Source organism: Zeugodacus cucurbitae, chromosome 3, assembly GCF_028554725.1.
Source record: "Zeugodacus cucurbitae isolate PBARC_wt_2022May chromosome 3, idZeuCucr1.2, whole genome shotgun sequence".
Taxonomy (NCBI): Eukaryota; Metazoa; Arthropoda; class Insecta; order Diptera; family Tephritidae; genus Zeugodacus; species Zeugodacus cucurbitae.
Window position 1 is genome coordinate 48,465,807 of NC_071668.1, and position 20,068 is coordinate 48,485,874.

Below are 20,068 nucleotides of genomic sequence, written 5' to 3' on the forward strand. Positions count from 1 at the left end.
CATTTATACCGCCTATTTCTACTGGCTTACCAGTCGTGATGGCCAATGCATCTACATCGTTATAGCCTAGAAGAACAATTTATTTGTCTATCAAGACGTTTTCTAATATTTCATAAAAAAAAATTACCAAAAGTTTTAATATATTGATCCACCAACCAACTCATCTCGCGTTGGCTGGTATTCACATCTGGTGCCGGTACATCTATACCCGGACCTATCATATTGCGACGTAATAGCTCCATTGTATAGCGACGCGTAATTGTTTGCAATTCTTGTGCAGTATACTTCTTCGGGTCGATACGTATGCCACCCTTGGAACCACCAAACGGTACATTCACGCAAGCCGTCTTAAACGCCATCAGATAAGCCAAAGCGCGTATCTCATCGGCGTCGACGTCCATGGCAAAACGTATGCCTACAAAAGAGGAACGGATATGATCAGTCAGTTATATATATCATGCTAGACATCAGCAGTTGAAGCATTGAAAAGGAAGAACATTTTCTTGAAACACACAACTACATGCATATATTCTAGAAAATTCGTTGAGAAATTTTTTGAATATACCAGCTTTTCTAGAAAAATAATAGCCAATAATATAATTGAACCCACCGCCTTTGAGTGGTAATCTGTGTCTAGTGTGGTGTGCGCGATAGCCGGTGATTAGCTCGTAATTGCCACCACTTCTTATTATAGGGAAGGTAACTTCCAATAGATTTGTAGTGCAGCCCATCAATTTAAGCATGGCGGAAACACGTTGTTCACGCTGTTCCTTCTTCATGTAAGGATACTTTTCCAGCTCCTTTATCATCATCGGCTCCATTAGCTGAGCGGCCGAGTGATAATAATACTCAACCATGTGTGCAAATGGTGGGTCTTTGTCTTTATTGATTTTTTCCAAATGCTTGGGCATCACGTGCTTTTCACGCGTAGCCCCAAGTCCGGTCCAGTTTAAAACTGTCTTCGATAGTGAAGATCGTAAAAGTTTACCATTTAAAAGGAAGGACATATTGCCTTGCGATAATGCAATCCCAGTTATGATTTTTTTTTGTGTGTTTTTGTAAGAAATTTTTTGCACTCACTTTTTCGGCAATTATTTTGGTATCCGCTGATTTTGTTGTATATTGTATATATACAATTGTATTACGAATATATAAATATTCCACAATATTCAGTAAGAAAATATTTTTTGTTTATTTATTATTTGCGTCAGGTTTTTTTTTGTAATTATTTTCTTCGAGAACAAATTCAAATCGCTCCGTTCAACACAACTGTTCTTATGAAAATCTCAATATCAACTGAACTGAGAAAAATAAATTTGAAAATATTGACTGTTTATGTTTTGAAGTTTTAATTTTTTCTGTTGAAAATATGTTAATGTTAATGTTTTTTTAATGTTAATTATTTTATTCTGGGAAAAATTTTGGATTTTGGGGATCGTAAAAAATGACGAATAATGCATAATAACCCCTACCCACTTACTACGCTATTTTTGGTGCATTTGGTGGATGGATTTTTGGTACCATTCACCACTTTTTTGGTGCATTTTGGTGCATTTGATGCATTGGCGCGTGGTGAAAAACCGATTTTTTCACGGCGCGCAAATGGGGTTATACAGGTCGTATGAGTACCATATTACCAAAAACAGAAAAACAGATATAAGGGTACCAAAAACAGAGGTAAGTGGGTAGGGGTTTTGTTTTTTAATTGTAAAACTGTTGCTGTCAAGAAGCCATTTTGTTTGTGTTTGTGTAAAGAAATATTTATTTAAAAATTGAAGAAAAATATACAAAAGGATATTACACTTTCGATCTTATAAATATATAAATGTAAAATTTGTAAAAATAAATAATCGCCAAGCGACTTCAGACGCATTCTGTAATTATTGTTGAGAAATGCCCTTCATTTCTAAGGCTCGGAAAATCTTAGAAATCGAGTAAATAAAGGCAGCGGTGCGTAAATCATTGCAGAGACCGAATTCATTGGCCACAATCTTAATGCCTGCCCCCGCAGTTTCCATAACTGTTTGTAGTCCTGCGTCTACAATATCCGCCTCCTTCGTACAGTCTCTTATGAGCTTTAACTTTTTGTTTGGCTTGAACTTATCCTAAATAAATAAATTAAAAAAATTCATATTAACAAATTAACTTATTTGCACGGTGGTCAAAGTTCACTTACCTCGCACTCATTCATGGAGTTAAAGATCTCGTTGATTATGGCTTTCTCGCGTTTAACATTCATTTTGCCATAAGATACATGATTGATATTCTTTAAGTACTCAAAGTAGGATACCGTTACACCGCCAGCATTGCAAAACAAATCCGGTATAATGAGTACATTCTTTTTACGTAATATTTCATCGGCAGCTGGCGTCGAAGGACCATTAGCGCCTTCTAAAATCATCTTGGCTTGTACACTGTTAGCATTTTCGACAGTGAGAACCTTTTGCGTAGAGCAAGGCATTAGTATATCGCATTTTTCACCCAACAAACTGCCCTCTTTTTCGGTGGCTTTGGTATAGCCCTTGATTGATTTATTATTTTTTGCATAATACTCCATTAAGTCCTAAGTATATGAAGAAAATTAAAAAAATATTATCATGGAGATATTTATTTTCAATACGCCACATACCTTTGGATCAATGCCATTCTCATTTACTAGAGACACGTCAAATTCTTGAACACCGATCAGTTTGGCACCGGCTTCCACTACAAAAACGGATGCATGGGAACCGACATTGCCAAACCCTTGTACGATCACGGTTTTATCTTTCCAACCAGTCTTCCAGCCTAATAAATCCATCCAATCTTTATCCATAATAAAACATTCAGCCGCCTTAAATAGACCACGTCCCGTGGCGGCGGTGCGACCATTTATACCGCCTATTTCTACTGGCTTACCAGTCGTGATGGCCAATGCATCTACATCGTTATAGCCTAGAAGAACAATTTATTTGTCTATCAAGACGTTTTCTAATATTTCATAAAAAAAAATTACCAAAAGTTTTAATATATTGATCCACCAACCAACTCATCTCGCGTTGGCTGGTATTCACATCTGGTGCCGGTACATCTATACCCGGACCTATCATATTGCGACGTAATAGCTCCATTGTATAGCGACGCGTAATTGTTTGCAATTCTTGTGCAGTATACTTCTTCGGGTCGATACGTATGCCACCCTTGGAACCACCAAACGGTACATTCACGCAAGCCGTCTTAAACGCCATCAGATAAGCCAAAGCGCGTATCTCATCGGCGTCGACGTCCATGGCAAAACGTATGCCTACAAAAGAGGAACGGATATTATCAGTCAGTTATATATATCATGCTAGACATCAGCAGTTGAAGCATTGAAAAGGAAGAACATTTTCTTGAAACGCACAACTACATGCATATATTCTAGAAAATTCGTTGAGAAATTTTTTGAATATACCAGCTTTTCTAGAAAAATAATAGCCAATAATATAATTGAACCCACCGCCTTTGAGTGGTAATCTGTGTCTAGTGTGGTGTGCGCGATAGCCGGTGATTAGCTCGTAATTGCCATCACTTCTTATTATAGGGAAGGTAACTTCCAATAGATTTGTAGTGCAGCCCATCAATTTAAGCATGGCGGAAACACGTTGTTCACGCTGTTCCTTCTTCATGTAAGGATACTTTTCCAGCTCCTTTATCATCATCGGCTCCATTAGCTGAGCGGCCGAGTGATAATAATACTCAACCATGTGTGCAAATGGTGGGTCTTTGTCTTTATTGATTTTTTCCAAATGCTTGGGCATCACGTGCTTTTCACGCGTAGCTCCAAGTCCGGTCCAGTTTAAAACTGTCTTCGATAGTGAAGATCGTAAAAGTTTACCATTTAAAAGGAAGGACATATTGCCTTGCGATAATGCAATCCCAGTTATGATTTTTTTTGTGTGTTTTTGTAAGAAATTTTTTGCACTCACTTTTTCGGCAATTATTTTGGTATCCGCTGATTTTGTTGTATATTGTATATATACAATTGTATTACGAATATATAAATATTCCACAATATTCAGTAAGAAAATATTTTTTGTTTATTTATTATTTGCGTCAGGTTTTTTTTTGTAATTATTTTCTTCGAGAACAAATTCAAATCGCTCCGTTCAACACAACTGTTCTTATGAAAATCTCAATATCAACTGAACTGAGAAAAATAAATTTGACAATATTGACTGTTTATGTTTTGAAGTTTTGATTTTTTCTGTTGAAAATATGTTAATGTTAATGTTTTTTTAATGTTAATTATTTTATTCTGGCAAAAATTTTGGATTTTGGGGATCGTAAAAAATGACGAATAATGCATAATAACCCCTACCCACTTACTACGCTATTTTTGGTGCATTTGGTGGATGGATTTTTGGTACCATTCACCACTTTTTTGGTGCATTTTGGTGCATTTGATGCATTGGCGCGTGGTGAAAACCCGATTTTTTCACGGCGCGCAAATGGGGTTATACAGGTCGTATGAGTACCATATTACCAAAAACAGAAAAACAGATATAAGGGTACCAAAAACAGAGGTAAGTGGGTAGGGGTTTTGTTTTTTAATTGTAAAACTGTTGCTGTCAAGAAGCCATTTTGTTTGTGTTTGTGTAAAGAAATATTTATTTAAAAATTGAAGAAAAATATACAAAAGGATATTACACTTTCGATCTTATAAATATATAAATGTAAAATGTGTAAAAATAAACAATCGCCTAGCGACTTCAGACGCATTCTGTAATTATTGTTGAGAAATGCCCTCCATTTCTAAGGCTCGGAAAATCTTAGAAATCGAGTAAATAAAGGCGGCGGTGCGTAAATCATTGCAGAGACCGAATTCATTGGCCACAATCTTAATGCCTGCCCCCGCAGTTTCCATAACTGTTTGTAGTCCTGCGTCTACAATATCCGCCTCCTTCGTACAGTCTCTTATGAGCTTTAACTTTTTGTTTGGCTTGAACTTATCCTAAATAAATAAATTAAAAAAATTCATATTAACAAATTAACTTATTTGCACGGTGGTCAAAGTTCACTTACCTCGCACTCATTCATGGAGTTAAAGATCTCGTTGATTATGGCTTTCTCGCGTTTAACATTCATTTTGCCATAAGATACATGATTGATATTCTTTAAGTACTCAAAGTAGGATACCGTTACACCGCCAGCATTGCAAAACAAATCCGGTATAATGAGTACATTCTTTTTACGTAATATTTCATCGGCAGCTGGCGTCGAAGGACCATTAGCGCCTTCTAAAATCATCTTGGCTTGTACACTGTTAGCATTTTCGACAGTGAGAACCTTTTGCGTAGAGCAAGGCATTAGTATATCGCATTTTTCACCCAACAAACTGCCCTCTTTTTCGGTGGCTTTGGTATAGCCCTTGATTGATTTATTATTTTTTGCATAATACTCCATTAAGTCCTAAGTATATGAAGAAAATTAAAAAAATATTATCATGGAGATATTTATTTTCAATACGCCACATACCTTTGGATCAATGCCATTCTCATTTACTAGAGACACGTCAAATTCTTGAACACCGATCAGTTTGGCACCGGCTTCCACTACAAAAACGGATGCATGGGAACCGACATTGCCAAACCCTTGTACGATCACGGTTTTATCTTTCCAACCAGTCTTCCAGCCTAATAAATCCATCCAATCTTTATCCATAATAAAACATTCAGCCGCCTTAAATAGACCACGTCCCGTGGCGGCGGTGCGACCATTTATACCGCCTATTTCTACTGGCTTACCAGTCGTGATGGCCAATGCATCTACATCGTTATAGCCTAGAAGAACAATTTATTTGTCTATCAAGACGTTTTCTAATATTTCATAAAAAAAAATTACCAAAAGTTTTAATATATTGATCCACCAACCAACTCATCTCGCGTTGGCTGGTATTCACATCTGGTGCCGGTACATCTATACCCGGACCTATCATATTGCGACGTAATAGCTCCATTGTATAGCGACGCGTAATTGTTTGCAATTCTTGTGCAGTATACTTCTTCGGGTCGATACGTATGCCACCCTTGGAACCACCAAACGGTACATTCACGCAAGCCGTCTTAAACGCCATCAGATAAGCCAAAGCGCGTATCTCATCGGCGTCGACGTCCATGGCAAAACGTATGCCTACAAAAGAGGAACGGATATTATCAGTCAGTTATATATATCATGCTAGACATCAGCAGTTGAAGCATTGAAAAGGAAGAACATTTTCTTGAAACACACAACTACATGCATATATTCTAGAAAATTCGTTGAGAAATTTTTTGAATATACCAGCTTTTCTAGAAAAATAATAGCCAATAATATAATTGAACCCACCGCCTTTGAGTGGTAATCTGTGTCTAGTGTGGTGTGCGCGATAGCCGGTGATTAGCTCGTAATTGTCATCACTTCTTATTATAGGGAAGGTAACTTCCAATAGATTTGTAGTGCAGCCCATCAATTTAAGCATGGCGGAAACACGTTGTTCACGCTGTTCCTTCTTCATGTAAGGATACTTTTCCAGCTCCTTTATCATCATCGGCTCCATTAGCTGAGCGGCCGAGTGATAATAATACTCAACCATGTGTGCAAATGGTGGGTCTTTGTCTTTATTGATTTTTTCCAAATGCTTGGGCATCACGTGCTTTTCACGCGTAGCTCCAAGTCCGGTCCAGTTTAAAACTGTCTTCGATAGTGAAGATCGTAAAAGTTTACCATTTAAAAGGAAGGACATATTGCCTTGCGATAATGCAATCCCAGTTATGATTTTTTTTGTGTGTTTTTGTAAGAAATTTTTTGCACTCACTTTTTCGGCAATTATTTTGGTATCCGCTGATTTTGTTGTATATTGTATATATACAATTGTATTACGAATATATAAATATTCCACAATATTCAGTAAGAAAATATTTTTTGTTTATTTATTATTTGCGTCAGGTTTTTTTTTGTAATTATTTTCTTCGAGAACAAATTCAAATCGCTCCGTTCAACACAACTGTTCTTATGAAAATCTCAATATCAACTGAACTGAGAAAAATAAATTTGACAATATTGACTGTTTATGTTTTGAAGTTTTAATTTTTTCTGTTGAAAATATGTTAATGTTAATGTTTTTTTAATGTTAATTATTTTATTCTGGCAAAAATTTTGGATTTTGGGGATCGTAAAAAATGACGAATAATGCATAATAACCCCTACCCACTTACTACGCTATTTTTGGTGCATTTGGTGGATGGATTTTTGGTACCATTCACCACTTTTTTGCTGCATTTTGGTGCATTTGATGCATTGGCGCGTGGTGAAAAACCGATTTTTTCACGGCGCGCAAATGGGGTTATACAGGTCGTATGAGTACCATATTACCAAAAACAGAAAAACAGATATAAGGGTACCAAAAACAGAGGTAAGTGGGTAGGGGTTTTGTTTTTTAATTGTAAAACTGTTGCTGTCAAGAAGCCATTTTGTTTGTGTTTGTGTAAAGAAATATTTATTTAAAAATTGAATAAAAATATACAAAAGGATATTACACTTTCGATCTTATAAATATATAAATGTAACATGTGTAAAAATAAACAATCGCCTAGCGACTTCAGACGCATTCTGCAATTATTGCTGAGAAATGCCCTCCAATTCTAATGCTCGGAAAATCTTCGAAATCGAGTAAATAAAGGCGGCGGTGCGTAAATCATTGCAGTGGTGAATGCCACCAAAATTGGCGTAGTAAGTGGGTAGGGGTTTTTTTTTTTAATTGTTAAACTGTTGCTGTCAAGAAGCCATTCTGTTTGTGTTTTTGTAAAGAAATATTTATTTAAAAATTTAAGAAAAATATACAAAAGGATATTACACTTTGGATCTTATAAATATATAAATGTAAAATTTGTAAAAATAAATAATCGCCAAGCGACTTCAGACGCATTCTGTAATTATTGTTGAGAAATGCCCTCCATTTCTAAGGCTCGGAAAATCTTAGAAATCGAGTAAATAAAGGCAGCGGTGCGTAAATCATTGCAGAGACCGAATTCATTGGCCACAATCTTAATGCCTGCCCCCGCAGTTTCCATAACTGTTTGTAGTCCTGCGTCTACAATATCCGCCTCCTTCGTACAGTCTCTTATGAGCTTTAACTTTTTGTTTGGCTTGAACTTATCCTAAATAAATAAATTAAAAAAATTCATATTAACAAATTAACTTATTTGCACGGTGGTCAAAGTTCACTTACCTCGCACTCATTCATGGAGTTAAAGATCTCGTTGATTATGGCTTTCTCGCGTTTAACATTCATTTTGCCAAAAAAAAAAAATATTATCATGGAGATATTTATTTTCAATACGCCACATACCTTTGGATCAATGCCATTCTCATTTACTAGAGACACGTCAAATTCTTGAACACCGATCAGTTTGGCACCGGCTTCCACTACAAAAACGGATGCATGGGAACCGACATTGCCAAACCCTTGTACGATCACGGTTTTATCTTTCCAACCAGTCTTCCAGCCTAATAAATCCATCCAATCTTTATCCATAATAAAACATTCAGCCGCCTTAAATAGACCACGTCCCGTGGCGGCGGTGCGACCATTTATACCGCCTATTTCTACTGGCTTACCAGTCGTGATGGCCAATGCATCTACATCGTTATAGCCTAGAAGAACAATTTATTTGTCTATCAAGACGTTTTCTAATATTTCATAAAAAAAAATTACCAAAAGTTTTAATATATTGATCCACCAACCAACTCATCTCGCGTTGGCTGGTATTCACATCTGGTGCCGGTACATCTATACCCGGACCTATCATATTGCGACGTAATAGCTCCATTGTATAGCGACGCGTAATTGTTTGCAATTCTTGTGCAGTATACTTCTTCGGGTCGATACGTATGCCACCCTTGGAACCACCAAACGGTACATTCACGCAAGCCGTCTTAAACGCCATCAGATAAGCCAAAGCGCGTATCTCATCGGCGTCGACGTCCATGGCAAAACGTATGCCTACAAAAGAGGAACGGATATTATCAGTCAGTTATATATATCATGCTAGACATCAGCAGTTGAAGCATTGAAAAGGAAGAACATTTTCTTGAAACACACAACTACATGCATATATTCTAGAAAATTCGTTGAGAAATTTTTTGAATATACCAGCTTTTCTAGAAAAATAATAGCCAATAATATAATTGAACCCACCGCCTTTGAGTGGTAATCTGTGTCTAGTGTGGTGTGCGCGATAGCCGGTGATTAGCTCGTAATTGCCATCACTTCTTATTATAGGGAAGGTAACTTCCAATAGATTTGTAGTGCAGCCCATCAATTTAAGCATGGCGGAAACACGTTGTTCACGCTGTTCCTTCTTCATGTAAGGATACTTTTCCAGCTCCTTTATCATCATCGGTTTAAAACTGTCTTCGATAGTGAAGATCGTAAAAGTTTACCATTTAAAAGGAAGGACATATTGCCTTGCGATAATGCAATCCCAGTTATGATTTTTTTTGTGTGTTTTTGTAAGAAATTTTTTGCACTCACTTTTTCGGCAATTATTTTGGTATCCGCTGATTTTGTTGTATATTGTATATATACAATTGTATTACGAATATATAAATATTCCACAATATTCAGTAAGAAAATATTTTTTGTTTATTTATTATTTGCGTCAGGTTTTTTTTTTGTAATTATTTTCTTCGAGAACAAATTCAAATCGCTCCGTTCAACACAACTGTTCTTATGAAAATCTCAATATCAACTGAACTGAGAAAAATAAATTTGACAATATTGACTGTTTATGTTTTGAAGTTTTGATTTTTTCTGTTGAAAATATGTTAATGTTAATGTTTTTTTAATGTTAATTATTTTATTCTGGCAAAAATTTTGGATTTTGGGGATCGTAAAAAATGACGAATAATGCATAATAACCCCTACCCACTTACTACGCTATTTTTGGTGCATTTGGTGGATGGATTTTTGGTACCATTCACCACTTTTTTGGTGCATTTTGGTGCATTTGATGCATTGGCGCGTGGTGAAAAACCGATTTTTTCACGGCGCGCAAAGGGGGTTATACAGGTCGTATGAGTACCATATTACCAAAAACAGAAAAACAGATATAAGGGCAACAAAAACAGAGGTAAGTGGGTAGGGGTTTTGTTTTTTAATTGTAAAACTGTTGCTGTCAAGAAGCCATTTTGTTTGTGTTTGTGTAAAGAAATATTTATTTAAAAATTGAAGAAAAATATACAAAAGGATATTACACTTTCGATCTTATAAATATATAAATGTAAAATGTGTAAAAATAAACAATCGCCTAGCGACTTCAGACGCATTCTGCAATTATTGCTGAGAAATGCCCTCCAATTCTAATGCTCGGAAAATCTTCGAAATCGAGTAAATAAAGGCGGCGGTGCGTAAATCATTGCAGAGACCGAATTCATTGGCCACAATCTTAATGCCTGCCCCCGCAGTTTCCATAACTGTTTGTAGTCCTGCGTCTACAATATCCGCCTCCTTCGTACAGTCTCTTATGAGCTTTAACTTTTTGTTTGGCTTGAACTTATCCTAAATAAATAAATTAAAAAAATTCATATTAACAAATTAACTTATTTGCACGGTGGTCAAAGTTCACTTACCTCGCACTCATTCATGGAGTTAAAGATCTCGTTGATTATGGCTTTCTCGCGTTTAACATTCATTTTGCCATAAGATACATGATTGATATTCTTTAAGTACTCAAAGTAGGATACCGTTACACCGCCAGCATTGCAAAACAAATCCGGTATAATGAGTACATTCTTTTCACGTAATATTTCATCGGCAGCTGGCGTCGAAGGACCATTAGCGCCTTCTAAAATCATCTTGGCTTGTACACTGTTAGCATTTTCGACAGTGAGAACCTTTTGCGTAGAGCAAGGCATTAGTATATCGCATTTTTCACCCAACAAACTGCCCTCTTTTTCGGTGGCTTTGGTATAGCCCTTGATTGATTTATTATTTTTTGCATAATACTCCATTAAGTCCTAAGTATATGAAGAAAATTAAAAAAATATTATCATGGAGATATTTATTTTCAATACGCCACATACCTTTGGATCAATGCCATTCTCATTTACTAGAGACACGTCAAATTCTTGAACACCGATCAGTTTGGCACCGGCTTCCACTACAAAAACGGATGCATGGGAACCGACATTGCCAAACCCTTGTACGATCACGGTTTTATCTTTCCAACCAGTCTTCCAGCCTAATAAATCCATCCAATCTTTATCCATAATAAAACATTCAGCCGCCTTAAATAGACCACGTCCCGTGGCGGCGGTGCGACCATTTATACCGCCTATTTCTACTGGCTTACCAGTCGTGATGGCCAATGCATCTACATCGTTATAGCCTAGAAGAACAATTTATTTGTCTATCAAGACGTTTTCTAATATTTCATAAAAAAAAATTACCAAAAGTTTTAATATATTGATCCACCAACCAACTCATCTCGCGTTGGCTGGTATTCACATCTGGTGCCGGTACATCTATACCCGGACCTATCATATTGCGACGTAATAGCTCCATTGTATAGCGACGCGTAATTGTTTGCAATTCTTGTGCAGTATACTTCTTCGGGTCGATACGTATGCCACCCTTGGAACCACCAAACGGTACATTCACGCAAGCCGTCTTAAACGCCATCAGATAAGCCAAAGCGCGTATCTCATCGGCGTCGACGTCCATGGCAAAACGTATGCCTACAAAAGAGGAACGGATATTATCAGTCAGTTATATATATCATGCTAGACATCAGCAGTTGAAGCATTGAAAAGGAAGAACATTTTCTTGAAACACACAACTACATGCATATATTCTAGAAAATTCGTTGAGAAATTTTTTGAATATACCAGCTTTTCTAGAAAAATAATAGCCAATAATATAATTGAACCCACCGCCTTTGAGTGGTAATCTGTGTCTAGTGTGGTGTGCGCGATAGCCGGTGATTAGCTCGTAATTGCCATCACTTCTTATTATAGGGAAGGTAACTTCCAATAGATTTGTAGTGCAGCCCATCAATGTAAGCATGGCGGAAACACGTTGTTCACGCTGTTCCTTCTTCATGTAAGGATACTTTTCCAGCTCCTTTATCATCATCGGCTCCATTAGCTGAGCGGCCGAGTGATAATAATACTCAACCATGTGTGCAAATGGTGGGTCTTTGTCTTTATTGATTTTTTCCAAATGCTTGGGCATCACGTGCTTTTCACGCGTAGCTCCAAGTCCGGTCCAGTTTAAAACTGTCTTCGATAGTGAAGATCGTAAAAGTTTACCATTTAAAAGGAAGGACATATTGCCTTGCGATAATGCAATCCCAGTTATGATTTTTTTTGTGTGTTTTTGTAAGAAATTTTTTGCACTCACTTTTTCGGCAATTATTTTGGTATCCGCTGATTTTGTTGTATATTGTATATATACAATTGTATTACGAATATATAAATATTCCACAATATTCAGTAAGAAAATATTTTTTGTTTATTTATTATTTGCGTCAGGTTTTTTTTTGTAATTATTTTCTTCGAGAACAAATTCAAATCGCTCCGTTCAACACAACTGTTCTTATGAAAATCTCAATATCAACTGAACTGAGAAAAATAAATTTGACAATATTGACTGTTTATGTTTTGAAGTTTTGATTTTTTCTGTTGAAAATATGTTAATGTTAATGTTTTTTTAATGTTAATTATTTTATTCTGGCAAAAATTTTGGATTTTGGGGATCGTAAAAAATGACGAATAATGCATAATAACCCCTACCCACTTACTACGCTATTTTTGGTGCATTTGGTGGATGGATTTTTGGTACCATTCACCACTTTTTTGGTGCATTTTGGTGCATTTGATGCATTGGCGCGTGGTGAAAAACCGATTTTTTCACGGCGCGCAAATGGGGTTATACAGGTCGTATGAGTACCATATTACCAAAAACAGAAAAACAGATATAAGGGTACCAAAAACAGAGGTAAGTGGGTAGGGGTTTTGTTTTTTAATTGTTAAACTGTTGCTGTCAAGAAGCCATTCTGTTTGTGTTTTTGTAAAGAAATATTTATTTAAAAATTTAAGAAAAATATACAAAAGGATATTACACTTTGGATCTTATAAATATATAAATGTAAAATTTGTAAAAATAAATAATCGCCAAGCGACTTCAGACGCATTCTGTAATTATTGTTGAGAAATGCCCTCCATTTCTAAGGCTCGGAAAATCTTAGAAATCGAGTAAATAAAGGCAGCGGTGCGTAAATCATTGCAGAGACCGAATTCATTGGCCACAATCTTAATGCCTGCCCCCGCAGTTTCCATAACTGTTTGTAGTCCTGCGTCTACAATATCCGCCTCCTTCGTACAGTCTTTTATGAGCTTTAACTTTTTGTTTGGCTTGAACTTATCCTAAATAAATAAATTAAAAAAATTCATATTAACAAATTAACTTATTTGCACGGTGGTCAAAGTTCACTTACCTCGCACTCATTCATGGAGTTAAAGATCTCGTTGATTATGGCTTTCTCGCGTTTAACATTCATTTTGCCATAAGATACATGATTGATATTCTTTAAGTACTCAAAGTAGGATACCGTTACACCGCCAGCATTGCAAAACAAATCCGGTATAATGAGTACATTCTTTTTACGTAATATTTCATCGGCAGCTGGCGTCGAAGGACCATTAGCGCCTTCTAAAATCATCTTGGCTTGTACACTGTTAGCATTTTCGACAGTGAGAACCTTTTGCGTAGAGCAAGGCATTAGTATATCGCATTTTTCACCCAACAAACTGCCCTCTTTTTCGGTGGCTTTGGTATAGCCCTTGATTGATTTATTATTTTTTGCATAATACTCCATTAAGTCCTAAGTATATGAAGAAAATTAAAAAAATATTATCATGGAGATATTTATTTTCAATACGCCACATACTTTGGATCAATGCCATTCTCATTTACTAGAGACACGTCAAATTCTTGAACACCGATCAGTTTGGCACCGGCTTCCACTACAAAAACGGATGCATGGGAACCGACATTGCCAAACCCTTGTACGATCACGGTTTTATCTTTCCAACCAGTCTTCCAGCCTAATAAATCCATCCAATCTTTATCCATAATAAAACATTCAGCCGCCTTAAATAGACCACGTCCCGTGGCGGCGGTGCGACCATTTATACCGCCTATTTCTACTGGCTTACCAGTCGTGATGGCCAATGCATCTACATCGTTATAGCCTAGAAGAACAATTTATTTGTCTATCAAGACGTTTTCTAATATTTCATAAAAAAAAATTACCAAAAGTTTTAATATATTGATCCACCAACCAACTCATCTCGCGTTGGCTGGTATTCACATCTGGTGCCGGTACATCTATACCCGGACCTATCATATTGCGACGTAATAGCTCCATTGTATAGCGACGCGTAATTGTTTGCAATTCTTGTGCAGTATACTTCTTCGGGTCGATACGTATGCCACCCTTGGAACCACCGAACGGTACATTCACGCAAGCCGTCTTAAACGCCATCAGATAAGCTAAAGCGCGTATCTCATCGGCGTCGACGTCCATGGCAAAACGTATGCCTACAAAAGAGGAACGGATATGATCAGTCAGTTATATATATCATGCTAGACATCAGCAGTTGAAGCATTGAAAAGGAAGAACATTTTCTTGAAACACACAACTACATGCATATATTCTAGAAAATTCGTTGAGAAATTTTTTGAATATACCAGCTTTTCTAGAAAAATAATAGCCAATAATATAATTGAACCCACCGCCTTTGAGTGGTAATCTGTGTCTAGTGTGGTGTGCGCGATAGCCGTTGATTAGCTCGTAATTGCCATCACTTCTTATTATAGGGAAGGTAACTTCCAATAGATTTGTAGTGCAGCCCATCAATTTAAGCATGGCGGAAACACGTTGTTCACGCTGTTCCTTCTTCATGTAAGGATACTTTTCCAGCTCCTTTATCATCATCGGCTCCATTAGCTGAGCGGCCGAGTGATAATAATACTCAACCATGTGTGCAAATGGTGGGTCTTTGTCTTTATTGATTTTTTCCAAATGCTTGGGCATCACGTGCTTTTCACGCGTAGCCCCAAGTCCGGTCCAGTTTAAAACTGTCTTCGATAGTGAAGATCGTAAAAGTTTACCATTTAAAAGGAAGGACATATTGCCTTGCGATAATGCAATCCCAGTTATGATTTTTTTTGTGTGTTTTTGTAAGAAATTTTTTGCACTCACTTTTTCGGCAATTATTTTGGTATCCGCTGATTTTGTTGTATATTGTATATATACAATTGTATTACGAATATATAAATATTCCACAATATTCAGTAAGAAAATATTTTTTGTTTATTTATTATTTGCGTCAGGTTTTTTTTTGTAATTATTTTCTTCGAGAACAAATTCAAATCGCTCCGTTCAACACAACTGTTCTTATGAAAATCTCAATATCAACTGAACTGAGAAAAATAAATTTGACAATATTGACTGTTTATGTTTTGAAGTTTTGATTTTTTCTGTTGAAAATATGTTAATGTTAATGTTTTTTTAATGTTAATTATTTTATTCTGGCAAAAATTTTGGATTTTGGGGATCGTAAAAAATGACGAATAATGCATAATAACCCCTACCCACTTACTACGCTATTTTTGGTGCATTTGGTGGATGGATTTTTGGTACCATTCACCACTTTTTTGGTGCATTTTGGTGCATTTGATGCATTGGCGCGTGGTGAAAAACCGATTTTTTCACGGCGCGCAAATGGGGTTATACAGGTCGTATGAGTACCATATTACCAAAAACAGAAAAACAGATATAAGGGTACCAAAAACAGAGGTAAGTGGGTAGGGGTTTTGTTTTTTAATTGTAAAACTGTTGCTGTCAAGAAGCCATTTTGTTTGTGTTTGTGTAAAGAAATATTTATTTAAAAATTGAAGAAAAATATACAAAAGGATATTACACTTTGGATCTTATAAATATATAAATGTAAAATGTGTAAAAATAAACAATCGCCAGCGACTTCAGACGCATTCTGCAATTATTGCTGAGAAATGCCCTCCAATTCTAATGCTCGGAAAATCTTCGAAATCGAGTAAATAAAGGCGGCGGTGCGTAAATCATTGCAGTGGTGAATACCACCAAAATTGGCGTAGTAAGTGGGTAGGGGTTTTGTTTTTTAATTGTAAAACTGTTGCTGTCAAGAAGCCATTTTGTTTGTGTTTGTGTAAAGAAATATTTATTTAAAAATTGAAGAAAAATATACAAAAGGATATTACACTTTGGATCTTATAAATATATAAATGTAAAATTTGTAAAAATAAATAATCGCCAAGCGACTTCAGACGCATTCTGTAATTATTGTTGAGAAATGCCCTCCATTTCTAAGGCTCGGAAAATCTTAGAAATCGAGTAAATAAAGGCAGCGGTGCGTAAATCATTGCAGAGACCGAATTCATTGGCCACAATCTTAATGCCTGCCCCCGCAGTTTCCATAACTGTTTGTAGTCCTGCGTCTACAATATCCGCCTCCTTCGTACAGTCTCTTATGAGCTTTAACTTTTTGTTTGGCTTGAACTTATCCTAAATAAATAAATTAAAAAAATTCATATTAACAAATTAACTTATTTGCACGGTGGTCAAAGTTCACTTACCTCGCACTCATTAATGGAGTTAAAGATCTCGTTGATTATGGCTTTCTCGCGTTTAACATTCATTTTGCCATAAGATACATGATTGATATTCTTTAAGTACTCAAAGTAGGATACCGTTACACCGCCAGCATTGCAAAACAAATCCGGTATAATGAGTACATTCTTTTCACGTAATATTTCATCGGCAGCTGGCGTCGAAGGACCATTAGCGCCTTCTAAAATCATCTTGGCTTGTACACTGTTAGCATTTTCGACAGTGAGAACCTTTTGCGTAGAGCAAGGCATTAGTATATCGCATTTTTCACCCAACAAACTGCCCTCTTTTTCGGTGGCTTTGGTATAGCCCTTGATTGATTTATTATTTTTTGCATAATACTCCATTAAGTCCTAAGTATATGAAGAAAATTAAAAAAATATTATCATGGAGATATTTATTTTCAATACGCCACATACCTTTGGATCAATGCCATTCTCATTTACTAGAGACACGTCAAATTCTTGAACACCGATCAGTTTGGCACCGGCTTCCACTACAAAAACGGATGCATGGGAACCGACATTGCCAAACCCTTGTACGATCACGGTTTTATCTTTCCAACCAGTCTTCCAGCCTAATAAATCCATCCAATCTTTATCCATAATAAAACATTCAGCCGCCTTAAATAGACCACGTCCCGTGGCGGCGGTGCGACCATTTATACCGCCTATTTCTACTGGCTTACCAGTCGTGATGGCCAATGCATCTACATCGTTATAGCCTAGAAGAACAATTTATTTGTCTATCAAGACGTTTTCTAATATTTCATAAAAAAAAATTACCAAAAGTTTTAATATATTGATCCACCAACCAACTCATCTCGCGTTGGCTGGTATTCACATCTGGTGCCGGTACATCTATACCCGGACCTATCATATTGCGACGTAATAGCTCCATTGTATAGCGACGCGTAATTGTTTGCAATTCTTGTGCAGTATACTTCTTCGGGTCGATACGTATGCCACCCTTGGAACCACCAAACGGTACATTCACGCAAGCCGTCTTAAACGCCATCAGATAAGCCAAAGCGCGTATCTCATCGGCGTCGACGTCCATGGCAAAACGTATGCCTACAAAAGAGGAACGGATATGATCAGTCAGTTATATATATCATGCTAGACATCAGCAGTTGAAGCATTGAAAAGGAAGAACATTTTCTTGAAACACACAACTACATGCATATATTCTAGAAAATTCGTTGAGAAATTTTTTGAATATACCAGCTTTTCTAGAAAAATAATAGCCAATAATATAATTGAACCCACCGCCTTTGAGTGGTAATCTGTGTCTAGTGTGGTGTGCGCGATAGCCGGTGATTAGCTCGTAATTGCCATCACTTCTTATTATAGGGAAGGTAACTTCCAATAGATTTGTAGTGCAGCCCATCAATTTAAGCATGGCGGAAACACGTTGTTCACGCTGTTCCTTCTTCATGTAAGGATACTTTTCCAGCTCCTTTATCATCATCGGCTCCATTAGCTGAGCGGCCGAGTGATAATAATACTCAACCATGTGTGCAAATGGTGGGTCTTTGTCTTTATTGATTTTTTCCAAATGCTTGGGCATCACGTGCTTTTCACGCGTAGCCCCAAGTCCGGTCCAGTTTAAAACTGTCTTCGATAGTGAAGATCGTAAAAGTTTACCATTTAAAAGGAAGGACATATTGCCTTGCGATAATGCAATCCCAGTTATGATTTTTTTTGTGTGTTTTTGTAAGAAATTTTTTGCACTCACTTTTTCGGCAATTATTTTGGTATCCGCTGATTTTGTTGTATATTGTATATATACAATTGTATTACGAATATATAAATATTCCACAATATTCAGTAAGAAAATATTTTTTGTTTATTTATTATTTGCGTCAGGTTTTTTTTTGTAATTATTTTCTTCGAGAACAAATTCAAATCGCTCCGTTCAACACAACTGTTCTTATGAAAATCTCAATATCAACTGAACTGAGAAAAATAAATTTGACAATATTGACTGTTTATGTTTTGAAGTTTTGATTTTTTCTGTTGAAAATATGTTAATGTTAATGTTTTTTTAATGTTAATTATTTTATTCTGGCAAAAATTTTGGATTTTGGGGATCGTAAAAAATGACGAATAATGCATAATAACCCCTACCCACTTACTACGCTATTTTTGGTGCATTTGGTGGATGGATTTTTGGTACCATTCACCACTTTTTTGGTACATTTTGGTGCATTTGATGCATTGACGCGTGGTGAAAACCCGATTTTTTCACGGCGCGCAAATGGGGTTATACAGGTCGTATGAGTACCATATTACCAAAAACAGAAAAACAGATATAAGGGTACCAAAAACAGAGGTAAGTGGGTAGGGGTTTTGTTTTTTAATTGTAAAACTGTTGCTGTCAAGAAGCCATTTTGTTTGTGTTTGTGTAAAGAAATATTTATTTAAAAATTGAAGAAAAATATACAAAAGGATATTACACTTTGGATCTTATAAATATATAAATGTAAAATTTGTAAAAATAAATAATCGCCAAGCGACTTCAGACGCATTCTGTAATTATTGCTGAGAAATGCCCTCCAATTCTAATGCTCGGAAAATCTTCGAAATCGAGTAAATAAAGGCGGCGGTGCGTAAATCATTGCAGTGGTGAATGCCACCAAAATTGGCGTAGTAAGTGGGTAGGGGTTTTTTTTTTAATTGTTAAACTGTTGCTGTCAAGAAGCCATTCTGTTTGTGTTTTTGTAAAGAAATATTTATTTAAAAATTTAAGAAAAATATACAAAAGGATATTACACTTTGGATCTTATAAATATATAAATGTAAAATTTGTAAAAATAAATAATCGCCAAGCGACTTCAGACGCATTCTGTAATTATTGTTGAGAAATGCCCTCCATTTCTAAGGCTCGGAAAATCTTAGAAATCGAGTAAATAAAGGCAGCGGTGCGTAAATCATTGCAGAGACCGAATTCATTGGCCACAATCTTAATGCCTGCCCCCGCAGTTTCCATAACTGTTTGTAGTTCTGCGTCTACAATATCCGCCTCCTTCGTACAGTCTCTTACGAGCTTTAACTTTTTGTTTGGCTTGAACTTATCCTAAATAAATAAATTAAAAAAATTCATATTAACAAATTAACTTATTTGCACGGTGGTCAAAGTTCACTTACCTCGCACTCATTCATGGAGTTAAAGATCTCGTTGATTATGGCTTTCTCGCGTTTAACATTCATTTTGCCATAAGATACATGATTGATATTCTTTAAGTACTCAAAGTAGGATACCGTTACACCGCCAGCATTGCAAAACAAATCCGGTATAATGAGTACATTCTTTTTACGTAATATTTCATCGGCAGCTGGCGTCGAAGGACCATT